Source organism: Pongo pygmaeus, chromosome 10 (assembly GCF_028885625.2).
Source record: "Pongo pygmaeus isolate AG05252 chromosome 10, NHGRI_mPonPyg2-v2.0_pri, whole genome shotgun sequence".
NCBI classification, from domain to species: Eukaryota; Metazoa; Chordata; class Mammalia; order Primates; family Hominidae; genus Pongo; species Pongo pygmaeus.
The window spans coordinates 97,882,211-97,899,631 of NC_072383.2; the positions used below are offsets into that span (position 1 = coordinate 97,882,211).

The 17,421-nt window shown below is 35.3% G+C and overlaps 1 protein-coding gene across 6 annotated transcripts in view; it reads right to left on the reverse strand.

Annotated features, from left to right (window-relative positions):
- The window catches only part of ANKS1B (ankyrin repeat and sterile alpha motif domain containing 1B), a 1,280,047-nt gene that overhangs the window by 689,197 nt on the left and 573,429 nt on the right, over positions 1–17,421 (reverse strand). The window lies entirely within an intron of this gene.

Genomic DNA, 17,421 nt, shown 5'->3' on the forward strand with positions numbered 1-17,421 from the left:
TAGGAGAAATACCTAATGTAAATGATGTGTTGATGGGTGCAACAAACCACCACGGCACATGTATACCTATGTAACAAACCTGCGCGTTCTGCACATGTATTCCAGAGAGTATAAACGGGTATATGCCCTTTTCAGGGCAACTTGTCAAAATATATTTTTTAAAAGTGTTAAGTCTATCTGTAGTATTTAACATACATAAGCATGAGTGTGGAGTTTGTTAGATGGAAAATTTGTAATATATGTTTCTTTGTAGGAGTTAGTTTCTTCATACAATGTATTCAAATTTTCATTGGAAAGACTGTATACACACGAGAGGATAATAGAAGTTCTAGTTTTTATTCTAGTTTTATTTAATAAAGGTCATAAGTAGTTTTGGACTCAACGTAGATATTAAAGACCTGAAAAGCATTTTGACCTCCAAACCATGGAGTTTGTCCTCATAGAAGCTTTCCCAGCATGAAAATAGTCACAACTATTTTGCAAAAAATATTTTTTGACTTAGGTATTGCAAATATTTATATATTGATATTTAATAGATGTTCATGTCAAATTCAAAACATCCAGAATTTAAAATAAGTAAAACCAGCTTTATTTTCCACACTTAAGTTCTTTTTTTAAAGCAACAATTTTAAGTGATTTGTTTCATTTTAGGAACGGCAGGAAATAATTATGCAATGGATTATAGAAGATATATTCTGAACAGCTAAAATAGGAAGCACATATCACTGTGTGGGTGAAAGAAAGACATTTTTACAAATAAAGGTGCACACTGCTTTTTAAATAGCTTAATTTTTTAAATTTTTTATTTTCTATAATTGTAGATTCATATGCCATTGTGAGAAATCATAAAGAGTGCACTCATGTTTCTTTTTCCTATATTCCCTCAGTGGGCACATCTCACAAAATTATAGTGCAACATCGAAACAAGGACAAGAAACAGAACAATTCCATCACCACAAGGATTCTTCCCATTGCCCTTTTTTTTTCTTTTGAGAGGGAGTCTCGCTCTGTCGCCCAGGCTGGAGTGCAGTGGTGCGATCTCGGCTCACTGCAAGCTCCGCCTCCCAGGTTCACGCCATTCTCCTGCCTCAGCCTCCCAAGTAGCTGGGACTACAGGCGCCCGCCACCACGCCCGGCTAATTTTTTGTATTTTTAGTAGAGACGGGGTTTCACTGTGTTAGCCAGGATGGTCTCAATCTCCTGACCTTGTGATCTACTCGCCTTGGCCTCCTAAAGTGCTGGAATTACAGGCGTGAACAAGCGCGCTCGGACCCATTGCCCTTTTATAGCTACACTCACTTCTCTCTTGCCCCCACCTCCACCTTAACTCCTGGTAACTACTGATCTGTTATCTAGTTCTACAATTTTGTCACATTAATAATGCTATATTAATAGGATCACACAGTATGTAACCTTTTAGGACTGGCTTTTCTCACTCAGCATACTTTTCTGCAGATTCATCCAAGCTGTTGTGTGTATCAATAGCTTGCTCCATTTTATTGCTGGATAGTATTCAATGACACGGATGTTTAACCATTCACCCAATGAAGGACATCTGGGTTGTTTCCAGTTTTTAGCTGTTATGAATAATGCTGCTATAAATATTTGTGTACAGATTTTTCAGTGAGCATGTTTTCATTTATCTGGGATAAATTCCCAGAAGTACAAATGCTGGTTGGTATGGCAGTTCAATGTTTAATGTTTTAAGAAACTGCCAAACTGTTTTCCAAAATTGCTGTACAATTTTACATTTCCACCAGCAATCTATGAGCTTCTCTGTATCCTTGCCAGCATTTAGTGTTTTCACAATTTTTTATTTTAGCCCTTCTGATAGGTGTGTAGTGATATCTCATTGTGGTTTTACTTTGCATCTCCCTTGTGAATAATGATGTTGAATATCCTTTCTTGTGCTTATTTGCTGCCATCTATATATATCCTCTGCAGTAAAACGTCTCTTCATGTCTTCTGCCCATTTTCTAATTGGATTATTTTTATACTATTGAGTTTTGAGAGTGCTTTATAAGTTCTAGATATCATTCTTTGTTAGACATGTGATTTATAAATATTTTCTCCAGTATGTACCTTGTCTTTTCATCTTCTTAATAGGGTTTTTGACAGAGCGAAAGTTTTTAACTTTAATGAAGCACTTTTTTTTTTTAACCAGAGGTGCTAGTCACACCTTACTCTTTGATAGAGCATAAACAGAGGTGGGGAGGGAGACAGTGCAAAGGCAGAAGGGCAGGCTCTTGAGAGTGAGGTTACCGGCATGCAGTCAGGCACCCTCTGATTTGGGGACTATCACTTCTTAAACATGTTCTCTGTGGCAGTTGCCATGCCAAGCTCATTTATATTTGGGAGGAAGGAGAGGATCAGGACAATTTATTTTTTTATGGATTATGTCTTTGGTATCAAGTATAAGAACTCTTTGTCTAACTCTAGATCCCAGAAGTTTTTTTCTTATTTTTTTCTAAAAGTTTTATAGTTCTATATTTTAATTCAATTATCCATTTTGAATTAATTTTTACATAAGCCATACGACTTAGGTCAAGTTTCAACTTGTGGCCTGTGTATGTCCAGCTGCTCCAGCACCAGGATATCTTCCCTCCACTGAACTGCTTTTGTACCTCTGTCAAATATCAGTTAGGCTTATGTGTATGGGTATATTTCTGGGTTCTCTCTTCTGTCCTATTGATCTATGTGTCTATCCCTTCACTGATAATACTACATTGTCTTAAGTACTGTAGCTATAAAATAAGTCTTGAAACTGGGTAGACTGATTCCTCCCACTTTTTTGTTGTCTTTCAATTTTTTTTTAGTTATCCTAGTTACTTTACGTATCTATGCAAATATTAGAATAATCTTATATTTACAAAAAAGTGTTGCTGTGACTTTGATAGGAATTATGTTAAATCTGAATATCAATTTGGAACAATTTACATCTTTGCTACATTGCATCTTCTAATCCATAAACAGGTATGTCTTTCCACTTTCTTGAACGTTTTATTTTTTTCATCAGTGTTTTGTAGTTTTCAGTATACAAGACCTGTACATGTTAAAGAGGAGTTCACCAAGGCTCATAATCAAACTATCCAAAATTAAAGACAAAGAAAAAAATTCTGAAAGCAGCAAGAAGTAAGAAACATATCACATACAAAGAAGTCCAATGTAACTATCAGTGGATTTATCAGGAAAAACCCTGCAGGCTAGGAAAGGGTAGGATGATATCTTCAAAGTGCTGAATGAAAACAAATTGCCAACCCAGAATACTTAAATCAGTTAAGCTGTCCTTCAGAAATGAGAGAGAAATAGTAACTTTCCCAAACAAAAGCTAAGGGAGTTCATTATTACTGGGCCTGTTTCACAGAAATTACTAAAGGGAGTTCCTTAAGCTGTATCAAAAGGCCACCAATTAATAACATAAAACATGCAAAAGCACAAAACTCAATGGTATAAGCATTACAGAATCATATTCAGAATACTCTGGAACAAAATGTTGGTATGCAAAGCAATTTTATCTCTAGTACAATGGTTAATAGACATCTATTAAAACAACTATAAAATAATCAGGGGATACAAATTACAAAATGATGTAAATTTTGACATGCAAAACATAAAATGAGGGATTTGGATAAAAGTGTTAGATTTATATCTAATTATTATTTTTTCTTTTTGTATTTGTGATTACAAATGACCTTGTATTTTTAATTTCTGTGTATATATGTTCATAACTAGTTCACAGAAATACAATTTTTTATGTGTATCTTGCACCCTGTGACCTTGTTGAGCTCACTTATTAGTCACAGGAGTGCTGTTTTTGTTGTGTTTTTTAGCTTCCTTGGGATTTCTATGAAGACAATCATGTAATCTGCAAATAGGAAGTTTCAGTTTTCCTTTCCAAATCTGTATGCCTTTTATTTTTTTGTTTTTCTTTTTGGCACAGGCTAGAGCTTCCAGCACTATGTTGAGTGACAGTGGTGAGTACAGTGGACATCCTTGCTTTGTTCCCAATATTAGAAAGAAAGTCTTCAGGTTTTCATGATTAAGTATAATGTTAGCTATAGATTTTTTATAGATGCTCTTTATCAAGTTGAGAAAATTCCCCTCAATTTCTATTCTTTTGAGAGGTCTTAAAAAAAAAACAACATGAATGGGTGTTGAATTTTGTTGAATGCTTTCTCTGTATCAATTAATATCATTATGTGGATTTTCTTCTTTATTGTTTTCAAATATTGAACCAGTTATGAATCCCTAAAATAAACCTCACTTTGTAATTGTATATAATTTTAAAAATACATTTCTGAATACTATTTGCTAATATTTTGTTAGGAATTTTTTGTCTATATTCATGAGGAATATTGCTCTGGGGTGTGGGTGTGTGTGGAATTGGGAATACTAGCTCATAAAATGAATTAGAAAACATTCCCCCATTTTCTTTTTTCAAGACAAGATTGTTTAGAGTTAGTGTTAATTCTTCTCTAAATGTTGTTATAATTCTCCAGCAAAACAATGTGAGCCTGGAGATTTATTTTTTGAAAGCTTTTTTGATTATGAATTCCATTTCATTAATAGTTGTAGGGCTATTCACATTATGTATTACATATTGAGTAAATTGTGGTAGTTTGTTTTAATAATTGATCCATTTTAGCTAAGTTGTCAAATTTATGTATGTAGAATAGTTTTTAATATTCCTTTATTATCCTTTTGATGTCTTCAGGGTCTGTAGTGACATCCCCATTTTATTCCTGATATAGGTAATTTGTGTCTTTTTTCTTTCAGTTTCACTTTAAGAACAGTAGGAAATAACAATGTAATGATTTATAGAAGATAAGTTCCTAGCAGCCAAAATATTAATAAAAGCTTATATTGCTGTATACATGAAAGAAAATTTTTACAAATAAGAGTGGGCATTGCTTTTGGTTTTTAACTTCTCAAAGGTCATTCTGCTTTCTAATTCTTGTTTTTAGAGACAGGGTCTCACTCTATCCCCCAGGCTAGAGTCCAGTGGTACAATCATATCTTACTGCAGCCTCAATCTCCTGGGCTCAAGCGATCCTCCCACCTTAGCCCCCTGAGTAGTTAGCAATACAGGCACACACCACCGTGTCCAACTAACTTTTTTAAACTCTTTGTAGAAATATAGTCTGGCCATGTTGCCAGGCTGGTCTCAAATTCCTGGCCTCAAGTGATGTTCCTGTCTTGACCTCCCAAAACGCTGGGATTTCAGGCATGAGCCAGCACACCCAGCCTGCTTTCTGATTCTTAAGTCATCTCTTTACTATTATAATAATAGTACCCATGAAATACATTCTGTTTCAGGTATCCTACCTTTTTTTCATCTAAATCCTACAAAAACTCCACAGATGGGCAGACAGGGAAACTGAGTATCAAAGATAATCAGTAACTCTTGGACAGCTTTAGAATCAGCTCTCTCAACACTTAAAAGCCATGAATACACTTTCCATTACATCATTCTGTCTTTTTGCTATAATTACCCAAAATGTCTTCCTATACAATAAAAATAACAGAACTTTTTAGCTTAATGATAGTTTAAAAGAATATTTTCCCCAGAGTATCTGTAAAAGCATTTACCACGAGGGTTATCACAAAGTAATAAATATATTAGTAGGTAGAATAAAGTTAAGGTTTAAACCAGAGAGATGTGACAATATAAGTACTCCTGTGAATAAATTTAAGATGATGTGAAGTTTTAAGAAAAAGCACATAGCACTTCCCCTGGAGTAAAATATAATCAGGATCATAAAAATTTGTGTCATAATATGATAGCAATAAGTTTTAAAGTGAAGATAAGTATTACAATTAATTTTAGCTAACAAGTTCAACTCCTTTTCTGCTGAGCATTTTTCTAAAACAGTTATAAAAATGCCCATTAATAAAAGTTTTTCTTTTTTTCCTGACCCATTCCTGGCAAAGGAATATCCAAAAGGTTGATATGAAGGGGTATAAGTATATAAAGCAAGTGTTAAAAAATACATAAACTCAGTAATAAGCTTCTAAATAATCAAGAATTGTTATGATTTGTATGTAAATTTCATTTGGATTTCCCTCAAGGAAACAAAATCATTAAGTTCTGAAATAGTCTCTAATTCTAAAACTCCTTTCTCCATCTTCATATCAATGAAAAAATTGGTATCCTCAATTAAAAAGTACCTTTATGTTTCTAACTAATTCCTATGGGTTAAACTTATTAACACATATTTGGGAGACAAAATAGGATTTGCAGCAAAGTAGAATTGGATTCAGATCCTAATGTCGGTATTTACAGTTTAGTATTTGCATTCATAAAATGAGGATTATATAAGCCTCCCCACAGAATTATTGTCTGGATTAATTGAGATAATGTAAATGAAAGACTAGAATAAGGCCTAAATTAGTAAAGGATTGATAAGTATTCATCTTCTTCCCCTACTGCAAAATTTTAGTATAAGTAGGATCTAACTGAAAGAAGACACTGATGAGTTAAATCATAAGGCAGCCTTCCAAATAAATCACCAAATTAAATGAACACCAAATTAAATGAACAGCCCAGCGGAATCTCCCTGACATAATTTACAGAGGTGAAGGTTGAAGGAAAAGAGGAAATCAATAGGTTCGGAAGAAAATACAGCACACACACTTATTTTATCAGTGTTTAAGAGAGCTGCCCTGGAAATTGCGGTAAGAGCTCTAAGTAGAAACCTTCCGGGAGCGTCTCTGATGGGAAATAAGTGGCAGAGACCCTGGTAGAACCTCTCTAAATAGCCCACCATCTCTGATGTGGAGGAGTGAGGGCTCATGGCAATGAGAGACCACAGAGAAGGAGGAAAAAGAAGAGAAGATACATTCCAATTAATCACAATAAGCCTTTTTAGAAAGCATGACATTAGGAGGTTAAAGAGCCCCTATGGTGACTTGTTTACAGGAGCAGAAAGTTAAGAGGCTGTTAGGGGCTTGAAGGCGAAACACCAGACTTCAGCTTGTGAGAAAGAAGTTAGTCATTAGACATATTTTGCTTTAGAAACAAACCCAAGTGATATAGTTTGAATATATGTCCCCATCAAATCTCACACTGAATTGTAATCCTCAGTGTTGGAGGTGGGGCTTGGTAGGAGGTGACTGGGTCAATGGGGCAAATCCTTCATGTCTTGGTGCTGTCCTCATGGTAATGTTTTCACAAGATCTGGTTGTTTAAGTGTGTGGCACCTCCCCACCAACCCTACTCTCTCTCTTGCTCCTGCTTTTGCCATGTGATGTGCCTGCTTGCGCTACACAACTTCTGCCATGACTAAATGCTCCCTTAGGCCTCCCCAGAAGCGAAGCAGACAGTGGAGCCATGCTTGCACAGCCTGCAGAACCATGAGCCAATTAAATCTGTTTTCTTTATAAATTACCCAGCAATGCAGGCATTTCTTTAGAGCAATGCAAGAATGTCCTAACACACCAAGCAAAACATAAAGATGCATGCTAATGTGCCCTGGTGCAGTGGCGTCACCAAACACAGACAAGACAGCACAAAATAATTCTTCTTGATGGGACTGCTCATTCATGACTCCGTCATCTTCTCCACTTACCAGATTTAAGAGAAATAACCAGCACTATCCAATATTAACTAAAAGATAGATGCCATTCTTTCCCTCAAGCACCTCATAAATTTTAGTGAGAAAGTCAGCTATGAAAGAGGAAGGTGAAAAGTCCTATGAAGAAATAGAACTTCCTATGAAGACATATTACCAGGGATCTAACCTAATTTGGAGTGTAAAGAGAAGCTTCTTTAAGGAAGTGATCTTTCAGCTGCCACCTGCAGGAGATGTAGAAATTAGCTAAGTGAAAGCAGTGTGAGTGGGTTAAAATGAAGTGTCCAAGTCAGAAGGAACATGAAATGCCATGATCCTGATGTTCACAGCAGGAAAAAATACAGACAGCACATGTAAGGAACTAAAAGGTGGTTGGTGTGTTTGGAATACAAAAAGGAAGAAGATAGAGAATGGGCACATCTTTCCAGAAGTTTGTGAAATCGAATAAAATTTGCATAGCTATGGGAGATACTATTCTTTTTTTTTTTTTTTTTTAATCTTTTTATTATTATTATTATTATTATTATTATACTTTAGGTTTTATGGTACATGTGCGCAATGTGCAGGTAAGTTACATATGTATACATGTGCCATGCTAGTGCGCTGCACCCACCAACTCGTCATCTAGCATTAGGTATATCTCTCAATGCTATCCCTCCCCCCTCCCCCCACCCCACAACAGTCCCCGAAGTGTGATGTTCCCCTTCCTGTGTCCATGTGTTCTCATTGTTCAATTCCCACCTATGAGTGAGAATATGCGGTGTTTGGTTTTTTGTTCTTGCGATAGTTTATGACGGCATTGACTTGAGTACATTAACATGCTGATGGAAATGAGGCGGTAAAAAGAGATATATTAAAGAGATAAGAACAAAAAGGAATTGAGAGTAAAAATTTCCTACAAAGGAGGTAAGGGTGGAATTTAGAGAATGTGTGAAAAGTCTGATGTTTAGAGAGGCAGAGGAATGCCTTCAGTTTAATAGGATGCAGAAAGAAATGAAGAGGTTCAGAAAGGTTTTAAACATTTTTTGGCAAAGTATTGAGGTAACTCCTTGTTGATGACTTCCAGTTTCTCTGGAAAGTGAGGATTAAATTAACTGAGTAGACTAAGAGGAAAATCAGGTATCTGAGAAGAGTAAAATTCCAAAGTCATTAGGAAAGTTGGCATGCAAGCTAACTGGAGAAATTTAGGTCAGCTGAGTGGTGTTTAGGGCCCAGAAGAGATTGGGAACTATGAGTTTATAACATTAAAATAAGATTATGAAAAAATTCAACATCACTGATCATTAGAGAAACACAAATCAAAACCACAGTGAGATATCATCTCACACCAGTCAGAATGACTAATATTACAAACTCAAAAAATAACAGATGTTGGCGAGGTTGTGGAGAAAAAGGAACACTTATACACTGTTGGTGGGAGTGTAAATTAGTTCCATCATTGTAGAAGAGAGTGTGGCAATTTCTCAAAGACCTAAAAACAGAAATACCTTTCAACCCAGCAATCCCATTACTGGGTATGTACCCAAAAGAATATAAATCTTTCTATCATAAAGACACATGCACATGTACATTCACTGAAGCACTATTCACAATAACAAAGACATGGGATCAACATAAATGCCCGTCAATGGTAGAGTGGATTTAAAAAGTGTGGTACATATACACCATGGAATATTGTGCAACAGAAAAAAAAAAGGAATGAGATCATGTCCTTTGCAGGAACATGGATGGAGCTGGAGGTCATTATCCTTAGCAAACTAATGCAGGAGCAGAAAACCAACCACCACATGTTCTCACTTATAAGTGGGAGCTAAATGGTGAGAACATGTGAACACACAGAAGAGAATGACACACACTGGGACCTATTGGAGGGTGGAGGGTGGGAGGAGGGAGAGGATCAGGAAAAATAGCTAATGGGCACTAGGCTTAACCTAGGTGATGAAATAATCTGTATAACCGCCCCCCCGACATAAGTTTACCTATATAACAAACCTGCACATGTACCTCTGAACTTGAGAGTGATATTTTTTAAAAAGATTATGAATTGATTAACTTCTCGACTTAGGCTTTTTTCTATTTTACCTGAAAATAAATGAAATAATTTATTAGTCTCTCACTATTTACTCTTGCACATATACATATATATCCATATATAAATGAGCTAATGCTTTTGCATTTATTTCAGTGTAATATAATAAGTAGGGAAATGTGATGTGTGATTATTATATAGTTATTATGGATTATGTACTTTATCAATATAAAAATCCTATTTATTCCTATGCTTTTTATCTAAGTGGAGTCCAAGGATTAGGCCATGAAGGATTGAAAGATTTAGAGCAATGTTCCAGGCAGAAGTGTCAGCATATGTTTCGAAAGAGCATGGTGCTTTTGAGGAAGTAAAATAAATCTAGGTTTGGAATATAGACTAGAAGAGATCAAGATGTAAGAATTAACTCTAGAAATAAACAGAAACCTGGTCATACAGTTTGATGGCTTTAAATTGAGCAAGCAATGGTGGTCAAACCTGTGCTTAGCTAGGTTTAAAAGCTATGAAGTGAATAGACAGGTTTGAAAAAAATAGACTATCATTTTGAGAAACAATCTGGATTTTATGTGTTCTATTTTATTTAATTTTTTCCTCCTGTACAGGTAGCAGAAACACACACACACACACACACCCCCATAAGGAAAATTTTAACTTATCTATCTATCTGTCATCTATCTATCTATCTACCTATCTATCTATCTATCTATCTATCTAGTTAAAGCAAACTAAATATGGCCTGAGAAGAACTCCATACTTCCATATTTGAATCCTTGTGGATGAACCATAACCTAGCTTAATAGGCAGACAAGATGAAAACCTAAGTTAGGAGTATGTGCCTGTAACAATAGCTGAGTCTTGGCCAATCCCAGCAGCCACACCTCAACCACTCATAGACTGCTAAGTGTTCAAACAGTGTTCAATTAAGGCAAAGGCCAACCTGTAACCAGCCGTTTCTGAACCTCACTTCTAAGTTCTTTTCTGTACCTCACTTTCCTTTTTATGTCTATAAATTTGTTCTGACCACAAGGCACCTCTGGAGTCTCTCTGAATCTGCTGTGATTCTGGGGGCTGCCCAGTTCACAAGTCATTCATTGCTCAATTAAACTCCTTTCAATTTAATTCGGCTAAAGTTTTTCTTTTAACAATATATAAACACACACACACAGTTGTACATATTATAAAATTTGCAAATAATCTGTGTATATTTATATTCAGTTTATTTTGTAGTTAACAGTTAACATTTTTATAGTTACCATATAGTTTCATAGTTACCATATAGTTAACAGTTCTTCAATTAAAATTTTATTAGCTTTAATTAATCAATTAAAATTAATTAAATTAAATTTAATTAAGTCTTTAATTAAAATTAAATTAGCTTTCAAATAATTTTTAATATTTTTAATATTCTATCTTCCATTCAAACAAAAATGTTTATTCTAATTCTTTGCTGTTATAAATAGTAGTACAATGAATTATTTTACAGAATTGTTTCCTCTTTCTGGGCATTTCATTGGTACAGACAAGAAAGTACTAGACTAAAAGTAGTATGTTTTTCAAGATTCTTGATTCACATTACCAAGAAAATGTATAGAAACATTTCCACCACTGTTCTACGAGACTATCAGTCTGTGCCTGCATCACCATGAATTTACCATGCATTTGCTAAGCACAGGATATATTTTTGTTTTTAAAAAGTTTTAACTACTTCTTAGGTTATGTTATAACTTTATTGTGCATTTCCTTGATATTCAGCGCCATTAATCATTTTTCCTTTTATTATTCTTCTTTTTCTTTCTTAAATTGAGTATTTATATTGTTTGTCCATTTTCCTCTGTGCATGTGTTAGTCTTCTTTGTGGCCTTGTAAGAGCTCTTTGCATATTAAAATTTTAACAATTTCACTGTTTATATTTATCTCTATAGCATTAGTTACTTGTTTTCTATTTTAATTAAGTTTTTTTGATGCAGGGCAACTTAATTTCTATGAAGTCAAGGCTATTTATCTTTTCCTTTGGTATTACTTTCACAACTTTTGTGTTAAGTAAATGCTTGTATCTGTAAGATTATATTCAAAATATTGACAGTCTGTGACTCTATCTTTTCATATTTTGTTAGTTAACAGAGAAATGACTGTTGAGCTAATCATTTTTAACTGTTGTGACAGAAGAAAGTGAAGTGTAAAGATGAGAAGATAAGAAAATGTGTCTCTCAGAGTTATTATTAATCACTGTCAATATTTCATTAGAGTGCATTGCCTAATGTCTGTTTATGTAATTTAACTTATTTGAAATAATCTTTTTCCTCACATATTTTGACTAACTTAATGACCCACTTAATTTATTATTTCATGTATAATTGCAATTATTATGTAGATATCCGTTTGTGTTGATATCTCTGTTTTTTTTTATGGAAATCAATAGAAGATATAAAATACTTTTGGATCTTTCTAATATTCGAAAAATATTTTTGAGAAAATTATCTCAATTTAAACAGTAATATGATTTGGTACTTAATTCAATTTAGCATTTATCGCTTGCTGTCTCATGCAACTGTTCTAAGAATTCATGTCAAATTATATCAGTTATTCCTGTGTCCATTTAGCAAATATTTATTGTCAAGTTCTTGGCTAAACCAAGAATCCAAGAAGAGAAATTTCACAGACTAGTAAGAGATTATTTGCAATTTCTGCTTTTTAAATAGTAATGTAATTAATATACTTTCCAGAAAATTTTTTCATCTTTGATGCATAAGTAGACTCTTAAAATACACATATAAAATTATGTGAAAGTACATACATAATTCTAAGAAAGCATAGCAGAAGGGCTAGAGACCCTTATATGTAACTATCTACATGATATCTAGAGGGTATCTAAAACTTATATAAACCAAACAGACATTTGATCCTTGCTCCCCAATTCCAGCAACATCAAAACAAACACAATGAAAATCACTGATTTTTGCCTAGATCTCACCATTTCAGTAAATGGCATCATGATTTTTCACAGTGACTCAAGCCATAAATCTGGACATGCTTGATTCATAACCTGTATCTCCTAAATTCAACTCTATGGTAAATATTATTCATTCTACTTTGAAAACATGTCCTAAAACCACTCATTTCCCTATACTTCGGATTTACCCAGCAATCCAAATAACTGTACATGTTCTCTTGGACAGCTACAAAACGTCCTAATTGTTTCCCCTATTTTTCTCTCCATAAGGTATTCTCTAGCCAGAGTGATCTTTTAAAAATGTAGATCAAATCACATCACATTCTTGCTTAACGCCCTTCAATGGCTTCTAATTGCACTTGGAGTAAAATCTACACTTCTTACCATGACCTCATTGGCTGTCTTCTCTGGTTTCATCTTACAGCACTTTGCCCTCACACTGAGCTCCAGTCATGCATGCCTTCTATCTGTTCCTTTGCTCCGAGTTCATGTCTTCATCTGGGTCTTTGTATTGCTATTTCATTTCCCTGCCTGGAACATTCTTCCCCTGACTCTTTTCATGGCTAACTGTTTCTCCTCATTCATGTTCCAGCTCGAATATCACCTCTTCAGAGAGGCCTTCTCTGATTCCAAGTAGTGGCTCCTCCTCCAAATACTGTTTGACTCTGTGTAGTTAATTTACAGCCCTGATCACAATCTGAAGTTATATTCTTTATTTATTGTTCACTTGATCATTGAATATTTATCTCTTCTTGAATAGAAGCTCCTTGAGGACAGTGAACTCTTTTGTCTTGCTCACTGTTATTACCTGTACTATGATGAAGCCTGGTACACAGAGCACACTTAGCAAATATGAGTAAAACAGATGAATGAATAAGGGCATCTCAGTGAAGATGGGGTGAGAAAGGGTTATGCTAGCTGGTGCTTGGATCCTATCTAAAAGAAAGAACAGAAGTTAACCAGGTAGAGAAAAAGAGGGAAATGCATTCTAGACTGTATCGGAAAGGGTGCAAGAACAAGTCTCCTTTGGAGAGTTGCAGGAGTTTGGGATGATTGCATGTTGGCATTGCTGGTGATAAACAGGAGCCCAGTGCAAGAACAATAACGGCCTTTTATGCCTTATCGAGTAAGAAGTTTAGAGGTTGTCATGAAGGTAGGAAATCCTAAAGGATGTTATAAAAGTGAATAACATAATCAGGTTGACAATGTAATAAGATCACTCTCCACACAGGGGAAGGAGTCTGGCATTGGGTGAGTAGGGTATCCTCGTAGGGTATCCTCCTACTGGCAGTGTGAGGAGGTGTCCACATGTGGAGGGCAGCCAGGGTGGAGTCAAAGCACTGTAAAGGTGAGAAGCGTATCCATCAGGGGCCAACCAGGCATGAGGAATCAGAGCATACACAAAGTAAGAAGCAGGGTGGATGTGTGTGTGCCATGTCCTGAGCAGGAGGTGTCCATGTGGAGCTTTACTGGCATGCGGTATCAGAGCCCAAGTGGGATGAGGCCAGTGTCCACATTTGGAGATGACCCTAAGTGAGAATCAGGACCTGATAAAATAACAAAATACACTATGAATAAAGGAAGCTAGGTTTCTGACTGTCAGAGAATAGAACTACAAATATAAAAATGAATTATGTGTTGTTTAGATCGAAATCACATTACTTCTGTGAACTTTCAATATATGTAGAGATGGATGGACACAGAAATATAGATGTTCCTGTGCATGTGTATATTTGTGTATACATACCCAGACCCACATGCATATGTATATGTACATACTATGCTTATATACAAATATTCTAGCCCTGCCCACTGAGAGAGTCTGAGAACAGTGACATCCCAGTAGCAATTAATATACTTAGTGCCTAAATCTTAGCATTAAACTACCATTTTATACGAAGAGGAAGTAAAGCTTCTTAGAGAAATAGCTGATTCCACATCTAGGACTGGAAAATCATATATGAAATAAGCCTAGAAATCCTGATGTTCCAGAAAGTAAGGAATGCTCAAAGAGTGATGGAGATAAGTCAAAAGGACACAGGAGGACTCCCTTTGGCAAAACTCTGAATAATTCAAATATCAAAACCAATAATAATAATAATGGAGTATAACTAACTCAATAAAATAGGAAACATGGGTCTCTGCAAGTATAAACAAATACAAGAGTAAACTGAATGTTTTGTGAGGAATGGGATATTCACATAGTTTTAAAGTACCTCCCCACAAATATATACACATTTCAGAAGAGAAACAAACAAACAAAGAGAAAAAGTAACCTTACAATGGAGAAGTCTGAAAGAAACCACCTTAATCAAGTGACCAGGTGAACATCATTTGAAAAATCATTATGACAAATCAAAATCATGCACCAGCTGATAGGATGCAATAAGAAAAACAAGAGTCACCTCTGGGTCTTTCTGACAAAGATACATACCCTGAATCTAATTATAAGGAGATATCAGACAACCCAAATTGAGGAACATTACACAAAATAGCTGACCTGTTATACTCAAATATGTGATTGCTTTTAAAGTCAAGAAAAGACTGAAGAATTATTCAGATCAAACGAGATTGAACAGTAATGAAAACTAGAAGAATGTATGATTCTAAACTAGATACTTTTACCATAAAACATATTATTAGGGCAACTGGTGAAGTTTGAATGGAGTCTTAAGGTTAAATGGTAGTAACATATCACAATTCATTATCTGATTTTGATGTTCGTGTTCTGGTTATAGATAAATATCCTTGTTTGTAAGAAATAACACGGAGCCGGGCGCAGTGGCTCACGCCTGTAATCCCAGCACTTTGGGAGGCTGAGGCGGGTGGATCACGAGGTCAGGAGATTGAGACCATCCTGGCTAACACGGTGAAACCCCGTCTCTACTAAAAAATACAAAAAATTAGCCGGGCGTGGTGGCGGGCACCTGTGGTCCCAGCTACTCGGGTGGCTGAGGCAGGAGAATGGCGTGAACCCAGGAGGCGAAGCTTGCAGTGAGCCAAGATCGCGTCACTGCACTCCAGCCTGGGCGACAGAGCAAGACTCCGTCTCAATAAATAAATAAATAAATAAATAAATAAAAATAACACACCAGTGTTAATGAGGCATTAGATCAGCAACTTAGTCACAAATAGTTCCAGGAAAAAAAAAGACCTTTAGGAAAAAAAAGATCTTTGCATTGTGTTTCCAACTTTTCTGCAATTTTGTGATTGTTTCAAAATATAAAATAATAATCATTTTAAAATCCATGAAGATCAATCTGTGATAAATATAGAAGATAAATTAGAAGTAGAAGAGATGACAGCAAGGAAGCCATGATGGGAGCTATTTCAGTAATCAAGTCAAAAGAATTAAGACAGATACAGTGGGAGTAGAAGAGAAAAGCTTGGAAAGATAGGAAACAGAAGTGACATGCTTTGGTGGCTAATTTGATACAGAAAGAGAAGGAGAGGGAGGAGTCTAGATGGTACAGTTAATTGATATAAGGAAGGAAGAGCAGATTTTGGGAGAAAGATGAAGATTTTGATGCTGGCAATTAAGTGTAGTGAGTCTTATCTTCCAAACACTGCACGTTAGTTGACCAAATGAAATACATGTTATTGGCTTATTGTTAGGATGAACTTCTATTCTCTGGCCTCATGTTTCCACAAGAAGGGAATACCATTAGAGTAACATCCTCCACCTATTCTCCAACTCTTTATTAATTTATCCCCTAGGGAATTAAGAGTTACTGAGGGGTAAAACGACATTGGGGAAGGAACTAAGCATGCTTATTATTGCCTCTTCCATGTTTCTCCTCTTCAGAGCCATAATAAACATGTTCTCTGCTCTTCTGTAGTAAAATCACCTTGTAGGTTGGCTAGCTGTGCCAGTGACTGGGTTAGGATGTGTGTCTAATCCAAGAGTGAAGTTACAGCAAGCATATTCAGTAACATATCTAGAATCACATCGTCCAATCAGTTCTCATGATGATAATAAAAAGTATGGCATTTGGTTTCAATTTGTCTAACTCTTGGATTCCATATCTCAGTTGGTTCTGAATATGGGAGAGAAAGAAAGCAGTGTGGTTAATTTGTTTCCTAAATTGAAAACAATTATAAAACTGTGTTTATTCCTCCTAGTGTCTAATATAGTGCTTAATACTCACTTATTGAATTGAGTTCGATTAATGTAAAATAAAATGGTGCTAAAATAATACTGTCTTAAAGGGGAAAATATAGGTCCTTCTAATTATTTGTTTTTCCATTTTAGGCATTTAGCACCATTGATTTAAAACTTGTTCTTCAACATGGCATAATCTAAAGATACTTATTTTTCCTTTCCTCATAGATAAAACAGAAATCATAATGGTCTTATCTATCTCACATGGTTTCTCAAAGGATTAAAGTAGACAGTATGTAGATACTACTCTGTAACATCATAAATAAATGGCATATTTATTGCTGAGTTTGGGTGTTCCCTTTCTCAACAGTGTGAATTTGTGCAAGATGAGTGGAAAATCAAACCAGAATGGAATTGTTAGGGTCAGCTATAAAGAGGCCTATGAGATGCCCTAGATCATGTTTTTCAAATTAAGTTTTGTGCATCACTAGTTGTGAAATATATTAATGGGTTTACAGGGGTGGTAGCAAAAGAAGGCTCTGAAAAATCATTCAGTGAAGAAATTGTTTAACCCTGTATTTCCCCACTATATTTGACAATGGAAACTTTTTATATAAGAACATCACTTACAGAATGAGTAATCCACAGATACTAGGACATTCTGATTAAGAAGAAGGTGGCATAATATCTGGTTGGGACTTCCTGATTATTAGAATGCCCTATGTAAATCAGCACAGCATTTAAGTAAAAA